The sequence below is a fragment of the Mixophyes fleayi genome, chromosome 3 (assembly GCF_038048845.1).
Source record: "Mixophyes fleayi isolate aMixFle1 chromosome 3, aMixFle1.hap1, whole genome shotgun sequence".
NCBI classification, from domain to species: Eukaryota; Metazoa; Chordata; class Amphibia; order Anura; family Limnodynastidae; genus Mixophyes; species Mixophyes fleayi.
In genome coordinates this window covers 242,137,807-242,161,935 of record NC_134404.1, presented here as the reverse complement: position 1 = coordinate 242,161,935, position 24,129 = coordinate 242,137,807, and the positions used below count along the sequence as shown (strand labels likewise).

Genomic DNA, 24,129 nt, shown 5'->3' with positions numbered 1-24,129 from the left:
ATTAGTGGTTCTTATATTTTTTATTGGAAAGCGATTGGTAATTATTAATACCACCCTGCCTAGAAATTCCTGCTTACCTTGTCAATAAAATTCAATATATAATTTCTTGCATAGGAAGGAGGGAAACGACGTGGTGTAGACAACACTGCACTCTCTCCTTTGATTAGATGTGCTGCATGACCTTCCTGCAGTGTGCAGAGGAGGCCATGCAATGAGGGAGCCAACTGCTTCAGCCATGTTCAGTTTTACTCTCTGCTTTATGATACATTTAGCTTCACGCATGGCCACAACTCTTATTCAATAGGAGCCGGGCCCATGGGTGAAGAGGGTGGGGCTAAAGTCAGAGCAGGGGCATAGAGCTGGAAGCAGCATGTGATGGCTCACCAGGTCACCTGTTGACCATCACAGCTCTAATACTAGATGCTGCAGTGCATTTGCTGTATTTAAAATATGTACATAGTTGCTATCAATGAAATATATGCAGAGATATAGTACCTTTTAGTTCGACAAATGGCATGATCAAGTGGCAGTCATGGTATGTAAATCAAACAATATGTATTTTCCATGACCCAGAAGCTCAACATATCATATAGCCTGAAAACAGACATTGCTGTATATTACATAGCAGAGGCACTCATTTAGTGTTTGTCCATGATCCTCCACATAATCAGGTGATCTGCTTGTGATAAGAGCAGGGTGCCAGGCTGATCCATTAAAACAAAGGTTCAGCTCGCTTGGCATCCCCTCTCACCAGCTACTGCTAAATAGCTTGTTAAAAAATGTACTACCCTATGTGTGCATTATGTTACAATTACACTGTTCTTAAATGTTGCGAGGTTGGTTCCACAGGTATAAATGTATTCCTATTATTGGTACAGTGTGCTTGGTATATTATTGTAAATGCAGTAACCATATTTAGGTACATATTTTTTGAGAGTCTGTACACAGGAAACCATACGTAAATTAGCCTCTTGTCTCAGCTAGGCAGGGGGGTGGTGTTATCTTGACCACCACATTCCTGGCTTGCTTGCACACCAGGAGGTTCCTGCGTGTTAAAAATAGAGTGGAAATGTTTCAATGCTACAGTTGTTTTATGAATTTCAGATTACTGTATATCTGTTATATTTTATTGTTATATAGTATTTGAATCTCTAGTTTAGATAATGCATTGCTTCCTGTGAATAGAGCTTCCCTCTGATACTAAGCATTAATATGTAATCATCTTTGAGGTGAAGCTTTGATATGCTGTTTGTAAGGAAAGAGATCTTTCTCCTTTCAAAGCCAGGGAAGGAATGAACTACACATGCACCTTAATGCCTTATCAATTGGCCCAGTCAAACCTAGTCCAAATTGGTTGCTCGGTGCAGTCTATCCCCTCTCCTTTATTGGCCACCCCACTCAAACATCCACTGTGATTTATAGGGAGGGGGCTGTAATAAAAACTATAGGGAGGGGGCTGCAATAGAGAGAAATGAGGGTAACAATAACACAGTTTTTCTCTCTCTACACTCTTAATTTTAGATAATCTGGGCCACCCTATATTAAGTGCCCAAGACCCACCAAAGCCTTCTGGTTGAATTAGGATTTATATGAAACACAAATGATACTGTTCTTGTGCTGTAGAATATCATTTAAAAATATCTGAAAAAAAGACATTACTTGAGAGAGAAGACAATTATCAGCTTTTATCTCTCAGTCTTCACATAGTACAGCTAAAACCAATTAATAAGACTCTATAAAAAAAAAAATATCCCAAAACAATCCTGCAGTATAAGTCCATTGGTACTGCTATATTACAAAGTTCACTGATTCAGCAGTATAAGTCTAGTGGTACTGCTATATTACAAAGTTCACTCATTCTGCAGTATAAGTCCATTGGTACTGCAATATTACAAAGTTCACTCATTCTGCAGTATAAGTCCAGTGGTACTGCAATATTACAAAGTTCACACATTCTGCAGTATAAGTCCATTGGTACTGCAACATTACAAAGTTCACTCATTCTGCAGTATAAGTCCAGTGGTACTGCAATATTACAAAGTTCACTGATTTTGCAGTATAAGTCCATTGTTACTGCCATATTACAAATTTCACTGATTCTGCAGTATAAGTCCAGTGGTACTGCAATATTACAAAGTTCACTGATTCAGCAGTATAAGTCCATTGTTGTTACTGCCATATTACAAATTTCACTGATTCTGCAGTATAAGTCCAGTGGTACTGCTGTATAACTCCAGTCCAGTGGTACTCTCCTGTGCTGCATATAATTTTTAAAGGCTTTGCCGAGTGTGTGTGGCTTAGGGGTACACTCTCTTGTGCTACATATAATGCAGAACAAAAATTTGGAGGATAAAGTAGGGAAAGATCAAGACCCACTTCCTCCTAATGCTGAAGCTGCTGCCACTAGTCATGACATAGACGATGAAATGCCATCAACGTCGTCTGGCAAGCCTGATGCCCAATCTCCTAGTACAGGGCATGTAAAATCCAAAAAGCCCAAGTTCAGTAAAAGTAGCAAAAAGAGAAACTTAAAATCATCTGAGGAGAAACGTAAAGTTGCCAATATGCCATTTACGACACGGAGTGGCAAGGAACGGCTTAGGCCCTGGCCCGTGTTCATGACTAGTGGTTCAGCTTCACCCAAGGATCTTAGCCCTCCTCCTCCTCCCCCCTACAAAAAATTGAAGAGAGTTATGCTGTCAGCAACAAAACAGCAAACAACTCTGCCTTCTAAAGAGAAATTATCACAAATCCCCAAGGCGAGTCCAAGGGTGTTGGTGGTTGTCAAGCCTGACCTTCCCATCACTGTACGGAAAGAGGTGGTTTGGGAGGAGGCTATTGATGTAGCTGGCAATGTGGAGGAACTTGATGATGAGGATGCTGATGTGGTTATTGTAAATGAGGCACCAGGGGGGGAAACAGCTGATGTCCATGGGATTAAAAAGCCCATTGTCATGCCTGGTCAGAAGACCAAAAAATGCACCTTTTCGGTCTGGAGTTATTGTTATCCAAATCTGGCCAACCAATGTATGGCCATATGTAGCTTATGTAAAGCTCAAATAAGCAGGGGTAAGGATCTTGCCCACCTAGGAACATCCTCCCTTATGCGTCACCTGAATAACCTTCATAGTTCAGTGGTTAGTTCAGGAACTGGGGCTAGGACCGTCATCAGTACAGGGACACCTAAATCCCTTGGTCATGTTGGATACACACCAGCAACACCCTCCTCGTCAACTTCCTCCACGATCTCCATCAGATTCAGTCCTGCAGCCAAAGTCACCAGCCAGACTGAGACCTCTTCAATAAGGAATTCATCCGAGGAATCCTGCAGCGGTACGCCTACTACTGCCACTGCTGCTGTTGCTGCTGTTAGTCGGTCATCTTCCAAGAGAGGAAGTCGTAAGACCGCTACGTCTTTCACAAAACAATTGACCGTCCAACAGACGTTTGCCATGAGCACAAAGTAAAACAAAATTAAAACCAATTAAACAAATTAAACCAAAAGTTAAATGCCCAGTCATAATGAAAAAAAAAAGGTATTGACGTCCTCGAACTACTGTACTGTTTATAACTTAGAAACACTACACTGGAAAGCTTGATCCTTTAAATGAAAAAGTCACTCTTCATTGCACGAATATTTGCAACAGGGACAGTTTTTTGTTTAACAAAGTCAACAAATAACACTTCGACCCTGTCTGTCTTTCACATACTTGATGGGATCTCAATGATGAATGCTCAGTACCATGGTCGTCTAAAACAAGAGGTATTGACGTGCTCGAACTACTGTAGTGTTTATAACTTAGAAACACTACACTTGAAAGCTTGAGCCTTTAAATGAAAAAGTCACTCTTCATTGCACGAATATTTGCAACAGGGACAGTTTTTTGGTTAACAAAGTCAACAAATAACACTTCGACCCTGTCTGTCTTTCACATACTTGATGGGATTTCAATGATGAATGCTCAGTACCATGGTCGTCTAAAACAAGAGGTATTGACGTGCTCGAACTACTGTAGGGTTTATAACTTAGAAACACTACACTTGAAAGTCGGAGGAGGTATTGTGGCCCCGTTACCAAATTGGGTACCGGGACCACTCCACTATGCAGTACAGAAAGCTACCTCGGTGAAATGTTTTGGACTAAAAACAATATTGTGAGGTGTTCAGAATAGACTAGAAATTAGTGGAAATGATTGTTATTGAATGTTATTGAGGTTAATAATAGCGTAGGAGTGAAAATAAACCAAAAAAACTTGATTTTTAACAATTTTTATGTTTTTTTCAAAATAAATCCGAATCCAAAACCTTAAATCCGAACCAAAACCTTTCGTCAGGTGTTTTGTGAAACAAATCTGAACCCAAAACCTCAAGCAAATCCGAACCCAAAACACAAAACACGAGACACCAAAAGTGGCCGGTGCACATCCCTACTATTTTATCACCTTATTTTTTTCCTCAGATCTCATTATTTTCATTCTAATTTTCTTACCAAGGCCTCTAATTGCTACAGTCCTATTAATTATTTGTGTTGGAAGCTTTGGGATATAGCAAGGGAAAGCAAAACACTTACAGTACAAACATTTTTCTCCCTTCACTTAACAGTTTACTGCAATAGACAATTCAACCTGAACCTCAAATTTATATTTGAGGTCTGAAGAATGGAACTACACCAATGACTGGGAGACATTACCCTGAAAGTAATACTTCTGGTGTCAGATGATTCTTCTCAAAATCAATGATAAAATAGCCTTGACCTAGTCCAAAGATTGTCAATATCTGCTGTGGCTGCAATTTACTCTTTTGAGGTATCTGGAAGACAAAAGGGAAGCAAATCAAAAATCAAATAGATGTATATATTATATACAAGGCAATGCAAAAAAGGAGTAAATTTGATACTGTTACACTTCAAGGGGTGAAAATTAGTTTTAATTATTTTGCACATAAGGAAAATACTGACTTGTCTGTCATGTAGCACACAAATACTTGATAACTTTATTTTTGCACTGAAATTTAAAGTTGATCTAGGACATGCCATACCCCACATTTTAAATTTACCTCTGCCTCCAATGCAACATGATTTTGCCAAGGTGCAAAGTTACTCCTTTTTCTGGCTTTGCTCTCCTTAATGACTCAGTCTCAAGGGCAACGAGATTACTCCTGCAGATCACCAACATTTTTTTATTTGCTTTTTTGTTTTTTCCTCTTTTCTTTTTTTTTTTTGCTGCTTTTTTATGTTTTAATTGTTTAGTGTTTCCTGGGAAGTGAGGGTGGGGGGAGGGGGCAGTCGGAGTGTTGGGCATGCAGCCTCTGCTGCCAGTTCCTAGGCTGTCACATTGCATACTACTAAATGCGGCAGTGTCATTAATTCATTGAATATTGTACTACAGCTTGTAGTGCAATATTCTGTGAATGAATGATGCCCCTGCAGTGAGTACTATGCACGGACTGCACAGGCTGCCTGCATCGCATCTCCATAAGGTAGTGGCTAGATCCCGATCAGAGTCCCTGTGACATTACCAGGTCATGTGGCTGCAGCGGTCACATGGTACACAGTGTTGGAGCTGCTGTTGGAAATCTTCCTTGTTCTGTGCTGTCAATGATGGATAAAAAGATAAGAAGAAGCGGTAATGTGATGGGGAGGGGGCATGTGTGTGTAAAGTTGTGTGGCAGAGGGGTTATGTGTGTGTGTAAAGCTGCTTGGCAGAGTGAGTATGTAGTATTAATTTTTATGCGCTCATTGACTTGATTTTAATAGTTTTAATACATTTTACATTACATTTAATACATGTATTTACTAAATGTGTCCTTTGCCAATATTTGATTAGTAAGCAATTAGAGTAATGAGCAACTGTGGTAGTGGTTATGCATTCATTGGGCCTATTATTGTGTAGTTTTAGGTTCAACTTGCTATCAGACTTTTTGATCTGTTTATATGGATTAGGATATGGTAATGGACCCAGTGACCGGTAAGTCTATAATTATATATTTTACCATTAGTAATAGTTTGATGGTTGAAGTTGGTTGAATATAATACTTTATTAGATATATGGGCCATTTGTGGTAGCTAACCAATTGCTTGTGATATCTTATTGCTCATATAGATGTCAGATATTAATGTCCCACTATATGTATTGATAGCAATCTCATGTTCATTTGTGGGCAAAAGTTTTGAGAATGACACAAGTATTGGTTTTCACAAAGTTTGCTGCTTCAGTGTTTTTAGACCTTTTTGTCAGATGTTTCTATGGTATACTGAAGTAAAATTACAAGCATTTTAAGTGTCAAAAGCTTTTATTAACAATTACATTAAGTTTATGCAAAGAGTCAATATTTGCCGTGTTGACCCTTCTTTTTTTAAGACCACTGCAATTCACCCTGGCATGCTGTCAATCAACTCTTGCCTAATCAATGAGTTTGTCAGAATTTGTGGGTTTTTGTTTGTCCACCCGCCTCTTGAGGATCTACCACAAGTTTTCAATAGGATTAAAGTCTGGGTCGTTTCCTGGCCATGGACTGAATATTTCGATGTTTTGATCCCTGAGCCACTTAGTTATCAGTTTTGGCTTACAGCATGGTGCTCCATCATGCTGAAAAAGGCATTGTTCGTCACCAAACTGTTCTTGGATGGTTGGGAAAAGTTGCTCTTGGAGGATGTTTTATTACCATTCTTTATTCATGGCTGTGTTCTTAGGTCAAAATTGTAAGTGAGCCCACTCCCTTGGCGGAGAAGCAACCTCACACATGAATGGTCTCAGGATGCTTTACTGTTGGCATGACACAGGACTGATGGTAGCGCTCACCTTTCCTTCTCTGGACAAGCATTTTTCCAGATGGCCCAAACAATCTGAAAGGGGATTCATCAGAGAAAATGACTTTACCCCAGTCCTCAGGAGTCCAATCCCTGTACCTTTTGCAAAATATCAGTCTGTCCCTGATAATTTTCCTAGAGAGAAGTGGCTTCTTTGCTGGCCTTCTTGACACCAGGCCATCCTCCAAAAGTCTTCACTTCACTGTGCATGCAGATGCACTCACACCTGCCTACTGCCATTTCTGAGCAAGCCAAATCCCTCCGCTGATTAAACCTTCCGAGATGGTCCGGGCGCTTGCTGGATGTTCTTGGGTGTCCTGAAGCTTTCTTCACAACTATTGAACCTCTCGATGATCGAATAAATGGTTGATTTACGTGCAATCTTACTAGCAGCAATATCCTTGCCTGTGAAGCCCTTTTTGTGCAAAGCAATAATGACTGCATATGTTTCATTGCAGGTAACCATGGTTAACAGAGGAAGAACAATGATTTCAAGCACCACACTCCTTTTAAAACAGGGAAACTTCCCTTTACAAGGCAGCGCCGCTTTAAATTTAAGCGCTGAAGACGCTGAACTCGCCGGAGATAAAGAATCCGGAGGTTCATACATTTACCCCATAGTCTGTTATTCTAACTCAATCAGCTTGACAGAGTGATCTCCAGCCTTGTCCTCGTCAACACTCTCACATGTGTTAACGAGAGAATCACTGACCTGATGTCTGCTGGTCCTTTTGTGGCAGGGTTGAAATGCAGTGGAAATGTTGTTTTTGGGATAAAGTTCATTATCATGGCAAAGTGAGATTTTGAAATTAATTGCAATTCATCTGATCACTCTTCATGACATTCTGGAGTATATGTGAATTGCCATCATAAAAACTGAGGCAGCAGACTATGTGAAAAATAATATTTGTGTCATTCTCAAAACTTTTGGACATAACTGTATATATCTGGTCCTCTCCAACAATTAGACCTATGCCAATATAATATAAGTATTAAAATTCATGTAATTTTATTGCAATAATCATCCATCCATAAAGCAAAGAATTCAATAAACAAACTCAAATAAAATATAGATAGCCAACCAGTTCAACTAGTTTTGTACAAGTACCTGATAATTGTCAATACTTCACAATCCATAGTTATAAACTAAAACACTACAGAAAATCTTCTATTAAAATCAACAAGTGATCATAGACAGATTCATAAATAAATAGAGATACATAAATGAATAAATACATAAATAAATAAATAAATAAATACATACATGGCTTAAAATAGCACAGGGGTTTAGCAGCAAAATTGTTCAAAATTGATCAATCTAAGTGTTCAAACTTCGAAAGAATAACAGCAAACAACAGGTATTGAGTAGCAGCAGTGCCTACAGATAAAATAACTATCCAGTCTTATGGAGGGGATAGCAGCAATCAAATTTTAGTCTACATAATTAACGATATTTACAACTCAGTCCCCTTTCTGATGAGTTGTCTCCTAAATCAACCTACATTTCCCAAAATTCAAGTTCCCACTCGATGTTCCAATGTTGTGGTGTAACAGTAGGATTCAGTAGTGTATAATACTTGCTGATTTTCTTCCTGGAATTGGTGAAAGGCTGGGTACCCAGTGTGCTGTCTTTCCACTGTGCAGAAGGGCATGTGGGCAGAGAGGGTATGTGTGTGTAAAGCTGCTTGGCTGTGTGTGTACAGCAAGTGGGCAGAGGGGGCATGTGTGTGTAAAGCACATGGGCAGAGGGAGCATGTGTGTCTAAAGCATGTGGGCAGAGGGTCATGTGTGTATAAAGCTGTTGGGCAGAGGGGGCATGTGTATGTAAAGTTGCTGGCCAGAGAGGGTGTGTGTGAGTAAAGCTGATGGACAGAGGGGGCATGTGTATGTAAAGTTGCTGGCCAGAGAGGGTGTGTGTGAGTAAAGCAGATGGACAGAGGGTGCATGTGTGAGTAAAGCTGCTGGGCAGAGTGGACATTTGTGAGTAAAACTGCTGGGCATAGGGGGGGCATGTGTGAGTAAAGCTGCTGTGAAGAGGGGGTGCATGTGTGAGTAAGGATGCTGGGTACAGGGGGGACATGTGTGAGTACAGCTGCTGGGCACGGGGGCATATGTGAGTAAAGCTGTGTATAGATGTAGATATAGATATATATTATAGGACTGCCAAGAAGGGGAAGACTTCTTTGGCAGGAGTTGTTCAGCTTAATATGTATTGCAATATGTGGAATATTTTTAATAAGGAGGACAGCTTGAAGTAACGTCTCTGCTCCTTCTCCCCCACTCCATGGCCACCTCTAGGTCACCTCTTCAACCTGTCTTTCGCAACTGGCATATTTCTATCCTCACCAATTCTAAAAAAAACATCTCTTGAACCAGCACCCCTATTTCTCTTCTCCACTATAGATCTAAACTATCTAACTTTCTCCCATCTCTCTCCATTCTCAACCGTATGCAATTGGTCTACCACAGGGCCGTAACTAGGGCTGTGTGACAGGGGCGACCGCCCAGGGCGCAACGCTGAAGGGGGGCGCAATTTAGGAATATTTTAGGTTAATTTGGTTAAAATTGAGGTCCAGGGGGGCGGCATTTGTCTTTCTCCCCCCAGGCGCTAGAATTCTAAGTTACGGCTCTGGGCTACCACCCCCAACACTCCTCTGAGACTGCACTCACAAAAATGACCAATTCTCTACTTACAGTAAAGTGTCACTCCTCCATATTCAGTCTCAAAGACCTCTCTGCTTTTTTTGACACTGTTGATTACCATCTTCTCCTGCACAGCTTACATTCCACTGGCCTTCCAAACACAATTCTTTACTAGATCACTTCCTATCAAACTGCTTGTTTAGTATGTAAGAAAAACACCTTAATGGTGGTGATGCAAAGGACAGCTGCGAGGGATCTGCGGCCCCCCAAAAAATTTCACAACAAAAACCAGAAAGTTGCAGCAATGGACTTTGAATCACACAAATAATGAATATGTGTACTGCAGATAATTCACCAATTAACTCATTTATTAATACATAAAATATGTTAAAATGCAATGTATAAAAATACAATCTCAAAAATCACGATTAATATAAAGCTTGGAAATAAACACATGCACCAATAATGTCCAATATGAGCCCATGCAAAAATTGGAATCAATTCACAAAGAAATAATTAATTAATAGTGGCTCTTTCTAATGTGGTAATTCATATATTCCGTATGTTTAAGCTATTTGACATGCTTAATATGTATAACGTAATGTCTCAAAACAATCCGGAGCCAACATATAATGCATCCAAAAAGGAAACTATTTGTTCATCAGCATTTCATAGACCGCCACACGTGGGTTCCAAAGTGTATAATCCCTGAATGATATAATAATGTGATGTCCTCAGCCAATATTATAGGTTAACAAAATATATATTGAGCAGTGAATTGAGCTGCATATATGGAGGTTTCTTACCGGAATCATGAGTTATACAGTCCATCTAATCGCACAGCTACGTGTGCATACGAAAGTGTCACTCACGGACCACCATGATCCTGAGTCACATGACTCCGCCTCTCTCTCACGTAGGTAGCATATACCATGATCTTTCAAATTAAAAAATCAAGGGGTGTACAGTCAGTCCACTTGCACAGCTATGTGTGCATCCAAAGGTATTACTCACGGACCGCTGCAATCCTGAGCCACTCTGGGACTCCGCCTCTCTTACGTATACAATGTATCCTATGGTCTTACAAATAACTGTGCATATACACTGCTGTTCTTCATCTGAGAAAATCACTGCATAGCGATGAAACGTGTCAGACTGGTTTATCCTGTTGCCTGGATTTAACTCTAGATACAGATTGTAGTCTTTGAGCCACTAATATAGGCTCTATTTAGTTGATTATCATCTATGCAACTATTGCTGAAGAGCAGCCGGAGCACCGTACCCAGAGAACAGAAGTGCATATGCCCGCCCACTGCGATCAGCCAATGATCATCGCCTCTCTTCCCCTCTGATTACCTCTTCTCATGCACGCATTCAAGACTTCTCCTGTGCTGCCCCCCTCCATTGGAACGCTCTCCCTTGCTCCATCAGAACATCCCCCAATCTGTGCAGTTTAAAACGGGCATTAAAAACCCACCTTTTCTTAAAAACCCTTCAGTTGTACGCTTAACTACCCACCTTGTGGGCTACTTCTCCCTCTCATCCCTTCTTCCTCCTTCCTCTCTCATTCCGTGTGACTCTATCTCTGTATCACCCTTGCATCTTTAGTTTGTTTGCCCCTCCCTTTAGATTGAAACTCCTTTGAGCAGGACCCTCTCTCCTCTTTTTTCCATCACTTTTATCTTTGCTCTCCAGCTACTCAGCCCAACTCCTTCTTGGACCTTTTGCCCTCTGTCTCCTCTCGCTTTTCTCTGCACCTTTCAGTGGCTCTTAACCTATCAGTCACGCCCACCCTCTTGGGCACAGGTTTCCAACTTGTGCTAAATGTCCCTACCCTCAACATTTCAGCCTGTCTTTTTAACTGTCCTTTGAGCTTCCTGAGTTATAGTGCTTATTTTGTAACTGTACCGTGCTGTTTTACCTTGTACTGTCCTATTGTTTGTTTCTGTATGGCGCTACAGACATTTGTGGTGCCCCATAAATAAAAATTATTATTATTATTATTATTATTATTATTATTAATAATAATAATAATAATCATAATCATAATAATCATAATAATAAAAATAATAATTGTTTATTGAAATTAATGGGTAAATGCTCCATTAAGTAAATTATTGATTTATTTTTATTGCATTTTATTCCTCCTGTGAGGCTAAACTGGCAACTGTCATACTGGGAGTTTTATTTTACCTTCCTTTGGATTAACATAATTAGTTTTATTTTCAAGTTTACTAACTTTGCAAGTAATGCTGTCTCTGAATAGAACTCTAACATAAAAAGACATAACTGACATAAAAATAGAAATCTAACATTTAATACAGAATTCTGACTATTTATCTCAGAATTAGGGATTTTGGTTAGGTAGTCCCATAGTCTTTCGTATAGAGTCCAATAAACTTACAATCTGTCTCTATTGACTTTTTTTCTAAACTACCATTGACCTGATTCATTAAGGCATGCAGAATGAATGCATTGTGCTTTTATTTAAAAACACACATAATTAGGGCTTACGCACTTATGTATTAAACTAGAAGCGAATCTGAAGAAAAGACTCATGTTGAATACAGGTGTAGGTACATTCTACATACGGCATTTGCTCTATAGAGACAGACACAGCACACTGCAGGATATGTACAATACATATGTGCAATATAAAGTCTAAGCAGAATGCACAGAAAAAAGTATTCAATTATTGTCACTTGTCAATAAAATAATCCTTAATGAAAAAACATTAAAAAAATATTTATTTTTCATTTTTTTCCATGAAATACATTTATCATGATGTCATAAATGTCTGCTGCACATAGAAAGCATTTTTACAGTTGCTCTTGATTGCAAACAAATGTTCTAGCATGCATTCACAACCATCATCACTATCACTCAGCAGTTATACTTGTCCGTAGTCTGTGTAAGTGATTTTACTGAAAAACACCTACTTAAGAGATGCACAAACCTTGAATTGGACATTACTGTGTGCACTATTTCTTGGCACGCTCTTACTGTAGATTGACTACTTGCATACTACTTGCGTAGTGGTTAGCACTTCTGCCTTGCAGCACTATGGTCATGAGTTCAATTACCAACCATGGCCTTATCTGTGAGGAGTTTGTATGTTCTACCCGTGTTTGCGTGGGTTTCCTCCGGGTGCTCCGGTTTCCTCCCACACTCCAAAAAGATACTGGTAGGTTAATTGGCTGCTAACAAAAATTGACCCCAGTCTGTGTGTTTGTCTGTCAGTCTGTGTGTGTATGTATGTTAGGGAACTTAGACTGTAAGCCCCAATGGGGCAGGGACTGATGTGAGTGAGTTCTCTGTACAGCGTTGCGGAATTAGTGCCGCTATATAAATAAATGGTGATGATAGTAGTGATGATACTCCCCTTCCGTCACCGTTCTACCCATGAAATAGTTTGATTTCGGAAGTTCTTTGTGTTCGAAGATTAATTGGATGTACTTGTGTTCACTGGAGTATAGTCAGTTTCTGAGCATGCTCAGAGCAATTTAATGCAAACTATGGCGCGTATTGGCATTTATGTTCCTTGATGAATCAGGCCCCATATGTTTTTCTTTCTTCATTGCTATTATAAAGGTCAAAATAAACCAAATAATTACATCAAGTGGTCCTTTTTTTAAAACACAGTGCTGCAATTGTCATGCAAAAGAGATTAATGTAGCTGGAACTTTCTTTGCATCTTATCCCACATGAGCTGTATGGGCTTAAAGCCAGCATAGAAAATATAATTTTAGCACACTGTTTAAAGTTGATAAACAGTATTTTTAACTGCACTTGTGGCCTCTTGAGCTGAATTGTGGCTTCACATGCAAGTTTAATACAGTAAGGTTGTGCAGACACAAGTTAAGCACGTCCCTTTGACATGCATCTTATTTTAGGTTACACATATTGCCACAACATGTGTCAGTATTTTCAGCACTACCAATGCAGGGGTTGCAGCTGCTATGGAGTATGGAAGTGAGAGTAGTAAAAGTGGTGGAGTCCTGGAGGTAATAACGGCATCTCTAAGCCCTTATCTGAATTTTGCAATTGGTGGCCCGATGATGCTTGGTTCTCCCTCTGGTTACACATATCTTTAAAGTACGTTCCTCATGAAATGTAATTTCTGCAGTTGCAAAAGACAGTGCAGTTTTCAAGTTGATTGCCATGTATTTTTTTCAGATGCATTGGCACACTAGATTTAAGGTTACTATTATCTTACACTATGATTCCAAATACAAAAACATAACTTTGATGATACACTAAGTGACTACTTTATCTGGTACACCTGTACACCTGCTCATTAATGCAAATATTTAATCAACCTATCACGTGACAGCAACTCAATGTATACATGGATGGACACATGGTCAAGAAGTTCAAATGTTGTTCTGAACAAACACCAGAGTGGGGAAGAAATGGGATCTAAGTGACTTTGACCGTGGAATGTTTGTTAGTGGCAGAAGGGGTGGTTTGAATATATCAGAAACTGCTGATCTCCAGGGATTTTTAAACACTACAGTCTCTAGAGTTTACAGGGAATGATGCCTTGTTAATGAGAGAGCTCAGATGAGAATGGCCAGATTGGTTCTGTCAGGCGCCGTCCTGCTGCTCCTTCAGGATGGGCGCCTGTCCGTGCCTCTGTCTGGTTGCCAGGCAACCAGACGCAATATTTCCAGTCAGACCGCCGGTCCTCCTGCGCATGCCCGAAACTACACGCCAGTGCCAGAGTATTATGTCTTTTCCGCACCTTCCACTTGAGTTGTGCCAACATTTGCAGGTACCCCAAGGACAAGTTGTGACAGGTTCAAGCTGACAGAAAGGGTACAGTAATTCAAATAACCATAAATTACAACAGTGATATGCAGAGGAGCATCTCTGAACTCACAGCATGTTGAACCTTGAAGTGGATGGCCTACAGGAGCAGAAGACCAAACCGGGTTCCACACCAGTCAGCTATGAACAGGAAACTGAGGCTACAGCGGACACATGCTCACCAAAACCAGACGCTAGTAGATTGCATGGTGTGACAAATCTTGATTTTTGCTGCAACATGCAGATGGTAGGGTCATTATTTGGTTTTAACAACATGAATTCATGAATCCATCATGCCTTGTGTCAACAGTGCAGGATGGTGGTGTTGTAATGGTGTGGGAAAAGTTTTCTTGGCACACATGAAACCCAAATTGAGCATTGATAAATGAGACATTGAAAAAGGGACATGTCCTGATCACATTGAGGCATGTCACATACCCTGTGGGCATGCCTTGCACTCCTGAAATATTAGGCTGCTCTCAACATCCCTCCCCTAAAATGATTCGGTTGCTGTGCACACCAATGGCAAGTGTAAGCATGACATTCCTTCCAATAGTCATGGCAAGTCGAGTCAGTGGGATAACCCATTATAATCAGGACTGTCTCATCTAAATTGGGAACACTGGGAGGTATGAAAAAATCTGACATGCTTTGCTCAACTACTAAATTACACATACAATTCACCAAATTAATGTTTTTCATTCTGAATAGGACGATGAGTCTACTTTAAGTTATTAGACCCCTTTTCCATCTAGATGGCTACTATTTTGATTCATTTAAGTATTACATTAATTATGGGTCAATAAAAAATGTTTGCTATTAGTTGTTTATTTATAAAATTATCAGTAAAAACAAATTTCAAATATTTGCAGCCCTGCAGTCTGTCCCATCTGTCCTCTTCTTGTCTCCCTTCTGTTTATTCCTTCCCTTGTCTCATTTATCCTGTTTTCCTCTGTCTGCCCTCCTTTTTCCTGTTTATCTTAAATCTCAAAATTATGTCAATTCTCCTCCATTCTTACTTGAGGCCTCACTTAGCTGTACCACAGGAGCGCAGCTAACGTCTGAGAAACACTTCCAAAGGAGGTGGTGAGGGCAGATTCATTAACTAGATTTAAAATGGTATCTGTACTAATTTACTTAGTAAGAAGCACAGTTTGGGTATATGATGCAGGGCTGCATGGGTGTAACTGGTATTTATGATTCCTCAAATAATCAATGTTGATGTGTGTGTATGTGAATGTACCTATCTCTTTTCCAAACAGGACTCCAACATTCCCAGATCTGGACAAGATGCAATCTGGACAAAAAGCAAAACAAAAAATAATAAATATGTCCCTTTGCAATACTGCACTGCAGGGGCAGGGGGGAGGGCAAATTTAAAATGTTCAGACAGATTTACAGATTGAATTAGAGCCCAACTCTAAATTGCAGTGAAAAATAAAGTTGCCCAGAATTTGTGTGGTACATGTACATGCAAAAGCAGACATTATTTTCCTTGCATGCAAACAAATAAAAATAAATTTGATCCCCTAGCATTGCAACATGGTTGGTCCTGGAGCAAATTTGCACCACTTTTTTTTTTCTTTGCTTCTAACTCAATATGAGACGCAATTTGTTTATTACTCAGTAAGCCGCAGGCCATCTCTCATATTATCTCATTGCCACATGTTCTCACTGTGGTTAACAACGGACATAAAAAACTGATTGATGTCAGAACACCTACATTTATTCAAGGGTGCTGTTTTGTTCTAAAATTGTATTCCCCTGAACTAGTAAAGTGTCATTCTACTCTTTACTGTAAACTAAATAGCAAAAATCTTAAAAAATGGTGCCAGAGTATAAAACACTTTGAAGTGTCACTAGAATGTCACCCCTTCATCTCATGTAAAACATAACATTCTCAATATATATGGTGTGATGACATCTCCTGAGGATATCTATATGAAGAAGAAGTCCTAAAGGAGAAAATTCAATCCAGATATGAACTAACAACTGATGTTCCATAAGAATTTACCACCCAAAGCAATTATTGCGGAACAGCTTATGTGGACAAATGGACTAAATGGTTGATAATTACTCTCTCCTTGTTGTTCTTTTTTTTGGTTGGTTATTGATTTTATATTGTCATATTGTTTTATATAATCCATATTTTATATGGTATTAACATAACAACCTCTATGCGAAGCCATTCATACATGAATGTCACATATTCTAGTGATTTCAACATTAGCGCCTATGGGAAATGCTATTTTGTATGTTATATTATATAACTGCTTGAATGACTCAGTGGTTGTTGTGCAACACCAGTTCATTTATTTGCCTGCATATTTTATTAATTGATGCAGAGAACATTTACCAGAGAGGGTATAGAAAAGGAGACATATAAATTGTAGCATTCATTTCTAACAAAGTTTCTAATAATATTTTCCACATTGCATTTAGCTTGAGTACAATTTAGCAAAATAAAATTGCATTCACGCTGTTACCTATGGAATATCTCAATATTTCACTACAGAACACTGCACTTTAGTAATCCAAATAAATGTATCCATATTGTATTCTAATATCTAGTGCTGGGATTTTCAGTGCCATTCTATCATTGCTTTATTACAGTTTTACCGCTTAATCTCACATGTTCTTTACTACTAAGTAAACACCATTCTTCAGATTTTCATACCTAGATTGGATTATTTAAGTAGGAGTGGTTATGCTGTCTGTCTGATTATGCTCAGGCCAAAGGGAAGTTTATAGTGAGGACAGACCATCCACACCTATTCCGATCCTGTTCAGAGCAGGAATTTAGATCTTAAGGGGGCGCATTGCCTTTGCCTAATAAATATATATTTTTGCAGCAGGCAAGTAGACGGACCCCTGCTCATATCTATGGTAAATTGGTGCTTAACTTTATTGTTCTAAATTGTGTTCATATATCTGTGACAGCTTGTAACTATACAATCTTAGCTAGCATTTATCATTAGCAATCTTTTGTACTAATAATTTTGTAGCCAGCAAATGCAAATCCTGCTGCAGGTGAGACCACCAAGTGAAAGGATCTGTATCCAATTTGGCAACACACATAAGTGGCCACATTAAACAAGATCTCGATGAGGAGCTGATTCACTTTCAGCATCTTCCAACTGAGTTTCAATCAGATTACTTTAATTTACCGTTCCGGTGGGCCAGTCTCTGGGAATCTGCACATATGTTCTAACTTTTCAGGGACATAATCTCCAGCAGCCAGTTTTGTATTTATTGGTTGTATATAATGGATATAAAAGGTTTACACACCCTCACTGAAATGGCACGTGTCCGTGATGTAAAGCCTGAAATCAAGATAAATAATATCAGACTTTGTTTCACCTTAAATATGACCTTGTAACCAACAAAATTTGAATAAAAGACAAATAAACATTTTTAAGAAAAATAAATTAAAATATTAAACCTTCAATACGCTGGTGTGCACACCCCTAAACTAATACTTTGCGGAAGCACCTTTTGCTTTTATTATAGCAGTGAGTCTTTTTGAATAAGTCTTTCTCAACTTCAAACAAATTTAACATATAGAACAACTCTGAAGTTGTTTGGATCCCGCACTTTTGATTAGAAAAATCAACAGTTTATTAAACACTAAAGGAGAATTGAGCCAAAGTACACTCTATATTTTAATTTTGTAATTAAAAGTGAAATTGGGTGACCACTAAACCTTAGACGGAACTCTAATCTATAAACCATCCATTCCAGGATAGCGCAGTTCTTCCTCTATATCATCACAATGGGTTTTATATGTGTATGTACTTAGGAGATTTTTGAGGCAGTGCTTGTCAGGGATTTCAAACACCTGCAAATGGGATTATTAAAGGGTGGAAATCCCTTTAATTAATCAATAGGGTTTTTTCTTGCTTTAAAATGTTACCACCTGGGATAAATATAAATAAATGTAATAAGACAAAAGCCCTGATTTAATTCCCTGCAAGGTTAGTGAGATTACAGGAATACCAGCTCCTGTAACCTTGCTGTTAACTACCAGAAAACCTGTGCAAGTGCACTCAAGTACCATTAGTATTTCCACACAAACTAATGAGAACCATAGAGTTCTAAGTTATCATTGTTTATAAACTCATTTTCCAGTAAATATTTGTATTAGTACAAGAAATAGTTTGTGATCAATAGATCCAGTATTTTTTACAGTCAGGTGGCAAATATGTTCCATAATGTCACACCAAGTCAGCTGTAGGATAGAGTATAGCACTAGCAAATCACAAAGCTATCTCTCATAATTCCATCATCTTTGGATCACATTATCAATACACTGTGATACATTACAAGCACTACTTGATATTATCTTATTACCTCAGTATTTCTGATATTCAAAATCCAGTTTTAAGCACTGAACTGTTCATCACAACAATCTAAAAAAGTTTTCTTTTTATTAACCTTTGTAACTGTATTCTGTGTTATTTGGAGATGGCAATGTATGCAAATAAAAAATACATTCTAGTAGATTGAAAAGAAAAAATACTTGCTATGGGGGAATATTTGAACAGTTTTCTGTCACAGAGATAAAAACTGTTATAGTTTTCGATTTTGTTTTTCGTTTTTTCGCTAAAATGATTCAAAGGGCACCAGATATTAATTAACAATTAGCTAACCGGCATAGTTATTAATTTAGCAAGAATTACATAATCTTCTGTTCCCATTCTGGGGCATTTTTTCTCCATGGTCAAGTGAGACAAAGAACGCTCACATTTCCCCTTGGAATATTGACACAGCAACATGGGAGCTCCAGCTACATGCAGCATTGCTGATTCATCATATAGAAAATAGACTGGGCAAGATTAATTGCAAATCAGAAGAGAACAGTATAAACACAAAACAAATATGTATACAGTAAATAAAATACCTAACAATATATTACACTATTGCAAGCAATTATCTAATAAAATAAATATAGAAATAAAATAAAAATAATTTTCCCATAAAAGTTGCACAATAAAGTAATACATATATATAATTACAGTACCTGATAGGAAGATATGCTTCTTAATGTCTGATAGTTATTTGTATGAAATGGGACAGGAAACCACCTGCCAGTCTAATGAGCTATCATTTCCTTAGAGCAAGAATAATGAGTGCTCTACTAAACAGTATAACCATTTAAGGCAGTGCATTTTAATTCTTCTTCGTTTGCACGGAAGCTAGCATGCAACATAGTAGAGTTACAGGTGATTTAGTCATAATATAAAATTGTTCCAGTTCTGAAAGGCACACTGCTATTCTACAATTTCACAAACTTAATCATTATCAAACCGTATACATTTAGCTGGAAAGTTATTTGCTTAATTATGTTTTTATACATTGTTACACCATTACAGAACAGTGACTACTGTACATACAAAACCATACTGTTTAATATCTCTACCTTTTGTTCTCAATGCATGAAAAATCCAACACTTATATTTAGTGGTGAAGTCAATGGGAAAGTGTCAAGTATTTATGCATCTGAAATCCTTTGGTCTTATATTTTGATACTGTTTCCGCTATTCACTCAATGAGTTGACATTTACATTTTTGGAGCAGTTGCAAGATTTGAAAGACCTCACATGTTTACTCGATCCTAGCAAATTGCATGTACTTGTACTTGTGGCTATCTTTGAGCCTCCAATGCATCTATGTCTTTTCATTGTATATCTCCACTTATCCCCATCCTAAGATTGCTTTCTATTATCTCCAGCTCTTCCCCAAGACTCCTTTTTCCCTTTTTCCCATTCCCATTCTACAGGACTTCATTCCCCAGCACTCAAACATCTACTTTTTAATCTCTATTTCAATCTTTCCTTTGACTTACTCTTTACCAATTCCACCTCCCTCACCCACTCCTCCACTTTTTATACACTCATTAATTTTAGCTATTAAAAAACAAATACAGATTAATACATATTTCCTGTTGTATTTTAATGTTCCTGCATTTGAAATGTCGCAGAAAATAATTTGTTTTAATCTTTTAGTGAAAAAGAAAATATAAATGCATGTTCTTTTACTTTATGTATGTACAGGCATGTATATACATAAAGAATATGTATGCTCATTACTAGTATTGAAAGTGTTACAGCTCTGCAAGAGGTATTACCTTAGTGAATTCATATAAATAAAATACATGTCAGAAAGTTTGTTGTTAGCATGCTGCATACCAGAGCTGGATATAGACCTCATGGGGCCCTAGGCAAGATACTGGTTTGGGGCCCCCGTCCCTGAATTAGCACTATATTTTAGCATAGCATATATTAACTTTTAACACCTACTATAAATATAGTGCAAACAATGTTATACGAAAACATATTAACTTTTTAACCTCTTACCTAAAACAGAGTGCAAATAAAATTGTACAAAATTATTTCTTAGCTTTAAATGCCTTATATCAGACAAAGTGCAATGTTAAGTTTGCACTTTGTCTGATATAAGGCATTTAAAGCTAAGGCATTTAAAGCTAAGAAATTGCTTACCCAAACTTTTTTGTAACTTAACCCTTGACATAAAACACACTGCAAACAATCTTTGACAAAGTTAGCTATATTAACTTTAAACACCTAATATCAGATAAAGTGTAAACAATGTCATACCAGAAATTCGCAGATCACTATACACAGTTATAAACAATTTCTTTTCACAAATGTAGCATCCCTTTACCTTTACCTGTATATTTCTACAGTGTTATTCTGCGTGGTTTTTTTTGTGCAAAATCATCCACATGACTCCATCACACTGTGCCCACTGCCCCTTCATCATTACACTGTGCCCTCCATCATGCTTTTGCTCTTTCACCATAACACTATGCCCACTGTCCCCTTCATCATTACACTGTGCCCCTTCATAATCTCTATTACTGTGTTCTTTACCTACCTTTCTATGATCATCTCCTCTGCTGTCTTCTTCTCTTCCTCTTCTGTCTTCTTTTCTTTGGTGCTCCTCACTGACAGAGTCGGGACGTGATGATACAGCAGTGAAACTAGATCAGATCCATTTTACATGATTGCAGTTGTTTCAGGCATTACATTAAAACATGTTCAAAAACATAGAGATGGGCGCCTTCTATTAATGTTATCCCAAAGGATTCACTTATATAAGCGTACCAGATGATGGAAGAATGAGTGGACTTCAACAATTTGCAGAGCTGTGCTGATCGAACCAATCTCATGGATCCACGAAGCCTCTCAAGAAACAGGGAAAAAGAAAAAAAACACACATAGTGTAATCACTTTAAATATACGTGGGTCCCTCTACCACACTGCATACTCTGTTATGGACCTTTGCAGAAATAATCCAAAAACGAAGTCTTTTCAGAATATGTTCAATTTATTATTGTATGCGCAATACAGACCATTCAATTCAAATTAGAACAATGGCAATGGCGTATTACTTTTGCAAGCATTTTATCTCTTAAAACCACAAACTAATACGTAGATAAAAGCATCGTATAAGACTTTAGACCAATAATATCACTTCACATATCAGGAACTATCAACATCTTCCCTCACCCCCCCAGATATAGGCATTAATCCAAGTTAATCTTGCCACATTTTATCAAGCGCTGATTAACTGTACCACAGCTTCCCTATTCCCTAACATGTATAACGGAGGGCACATTTCAGTTAAATACGTTTCTACTTTGCAAATACATTTTAGACATGTTTCCCCACACACCTTAAGCAACCCTGTCTGAAAAAAAAAACAGCTTAATTTTTCAATATATATTTATGCACTACTCATTAACTCTTAAGCATCCTTTCATTATTTTATAACCAGCTTTAATTCAACTTCCATTTTGTGTGAATTGATTATCCATATCACACTCCTTATGTGAACATGCGTACCATAATTTGTATATAGACAGGCTTATCTGCAATCTTTGATGTCTTCAACAGGTTCTCTCTAGACTTTTAAACAAGGTACAAAAAACAAATATAGTGTAGTATGCTCTTAATAACTTTAATAGTCTGTATTCGGTCACACTCACATAGGTGACAAACAGCATGGATAACCATAAATGTAGACAAGACTCGAAAGTAAATAAAAACAGTGGCTTATCTGTAAGTTGGCTGATACAGCAACAGTCTTACTCAGCCAAGACAGATGACATGTAATCCTCAACGCGTTTTGTCTTATTTAAAGACTTCATCATGAGATTTTTGGACTTAGCAGTTAAAAAGATATTTATAAAGTCCAGCGCCGACAGGCGTGCACCCTCAGCGTGCTTAATTAGCTACTGTGCATGTGCCACAAAGGCCGGAAGTTCGGGTAAAACTTTATTCAATGGGACAAAGAAATTTATCTGGTGCACGTCCCCGGCACACCAACTATCAACTACGCATGTGGCCAAGTACCGGAGAACTCGGGCAAAAGCTCCACTTTTTAGATGAATGAAAACTCTGCAATGCACACACATCATTATGGGAAATCTCCCTTAATATAGGGTGCATGCAGCAAGTCGCGGGAGCCAACTGACCAACACCTTAGAAACTCTTTTAAAAATTATTCTAGAAACATTGAGCCAAAAAACACATATTTCCATCTTCCTAATCAACAACAAATACTATATATATATAAAACAAGTGTGAGGATATAATCACATAAAAACACATATAAAATTTTCATCAGCATATAAAATATGTGACAAATAAATATTAAATAACAAAAAATATTGTTATAATGAATGGCTCTAAAATTATTCCAAATTTCTACGGGTGGGGAACGGAAGATCGGTGCTGACTACACCGACAACACTTAGTATGATGTCTGGAGTCCGGCTGCCTGGTTCCACGACGAGGATCCATCACGACTGTTGCACTTCACGACTTCAAGCAATCCCGAACACATAAGACGCCGGCTGCACTGGATGACGTCACTGACCTCGCCAACGCTGTTACTGCTGCTCTTAAAGGGGTAATGTAACTATGGGGCCATGTACAATGTACTTTACTTTATGTAAAAAACATCTTCAATATTACTATGTTCCTGTGACCTGCAGATGACCCTAAATCTAATCCGTTCTCCGGCTGTTTCTGAGGTTGGACTCAGATTTTCCGGTATCACCACTCTGCCTGCTACTCTGCAGCTATGGTCACTGTAATAGGCCAGGGGAAATCCATCCACAGCACCCCTGATCCATAGTAAGAGGCCAGGAGTACCAGCCCAGGCACGCCAGTAATGGGGTACACTCACAGCGTCAGTTACCCAGAAGAAACTAAGTACTGGATGCCGGTAAGAAGTCCAGTGGTGGCAACATTTGTAAGCCCTTTCTACTGCTGCAAGAGGGTGCATTTGGAATAACAAAAGGGAACTGCGGCAAAGTAAGCCCAATCGGTTCCCAGCAGCAACAGACAGGGTGGCATAGGTGGTCCATCCTGTCACAAATTGTCCAAGGCAGACCTTGAGATACTGTGCCAAGCAAAGAAGTTGGAAATTTATTACACAGCGACAAGGAGCGAAATGAAAAAGGCACCAAGAGCCTGGGATGCGTAGTGTGGGTCAGCAGTTGCGGAAGCTGACAGTGACCTGGAGGAGGCATTAACTTCACACATAGAGCTACCTGCAGTATAGTCCCAGAACACAGCACCTGTTTCCAGCAACAGTCCCCTCCCATAGAGTGAACCAGTGATGCAAGTTCAACAGCGTGATGAGGGTAACTTTTCTGTACTAATGCAGCAGCTGGGGTCCCTGGGAGACAAAACAACTGAGGTGGAGCGGTTGCTTATCATCAAGTTTTGGGGCAATCAGTGGGCACCATCTCCTGCAGCAGCCCGTGAACCGTCATCTGCTGCGCCCAGCTTGGGATCTCTTCACTTTACCAAATTTGATGACACTGTTGGAGATAT

The 24,129-nt window shown here is 38.7% G+C and overlaps 1 protein-coding gene across 5 annotated transcripts in view; it reads right to left on the bottom strand.

Annotated features, from left to right (window-relative positions):
• The window catches only part of CCR6 (C-C motif chemokine receptor 6), a 40,262-nt gene extending 18,609 nt beyond the window's left edge, over positions 1-21,653 (bottom strand). The window contains exons 1-3 of one of the 5 annotated variants that reach the window (XM_075203355.1): positions 21,158-21,653; positions 17,428-17,583; positions 4,691-4,809 (exon numbers count right to left, since the gene is read on the bottom strand). The gene's annotated coding sequence lies outside the window, so the exon portion shown is untranslated. The remainder of the gene's footprint in view (positions 1-4,690; positions 4,810-17,427; positions 17,584-21,157) is intronic. The other 4 variants (XM_075203356.1, XM_075203358.1, XM_075203354.1 and 1 more) reach the window with 4 other exon arrangements.
• Between the last annotated feature and the right edge of the window lie 2,476 nt (positions 21,654-24,129).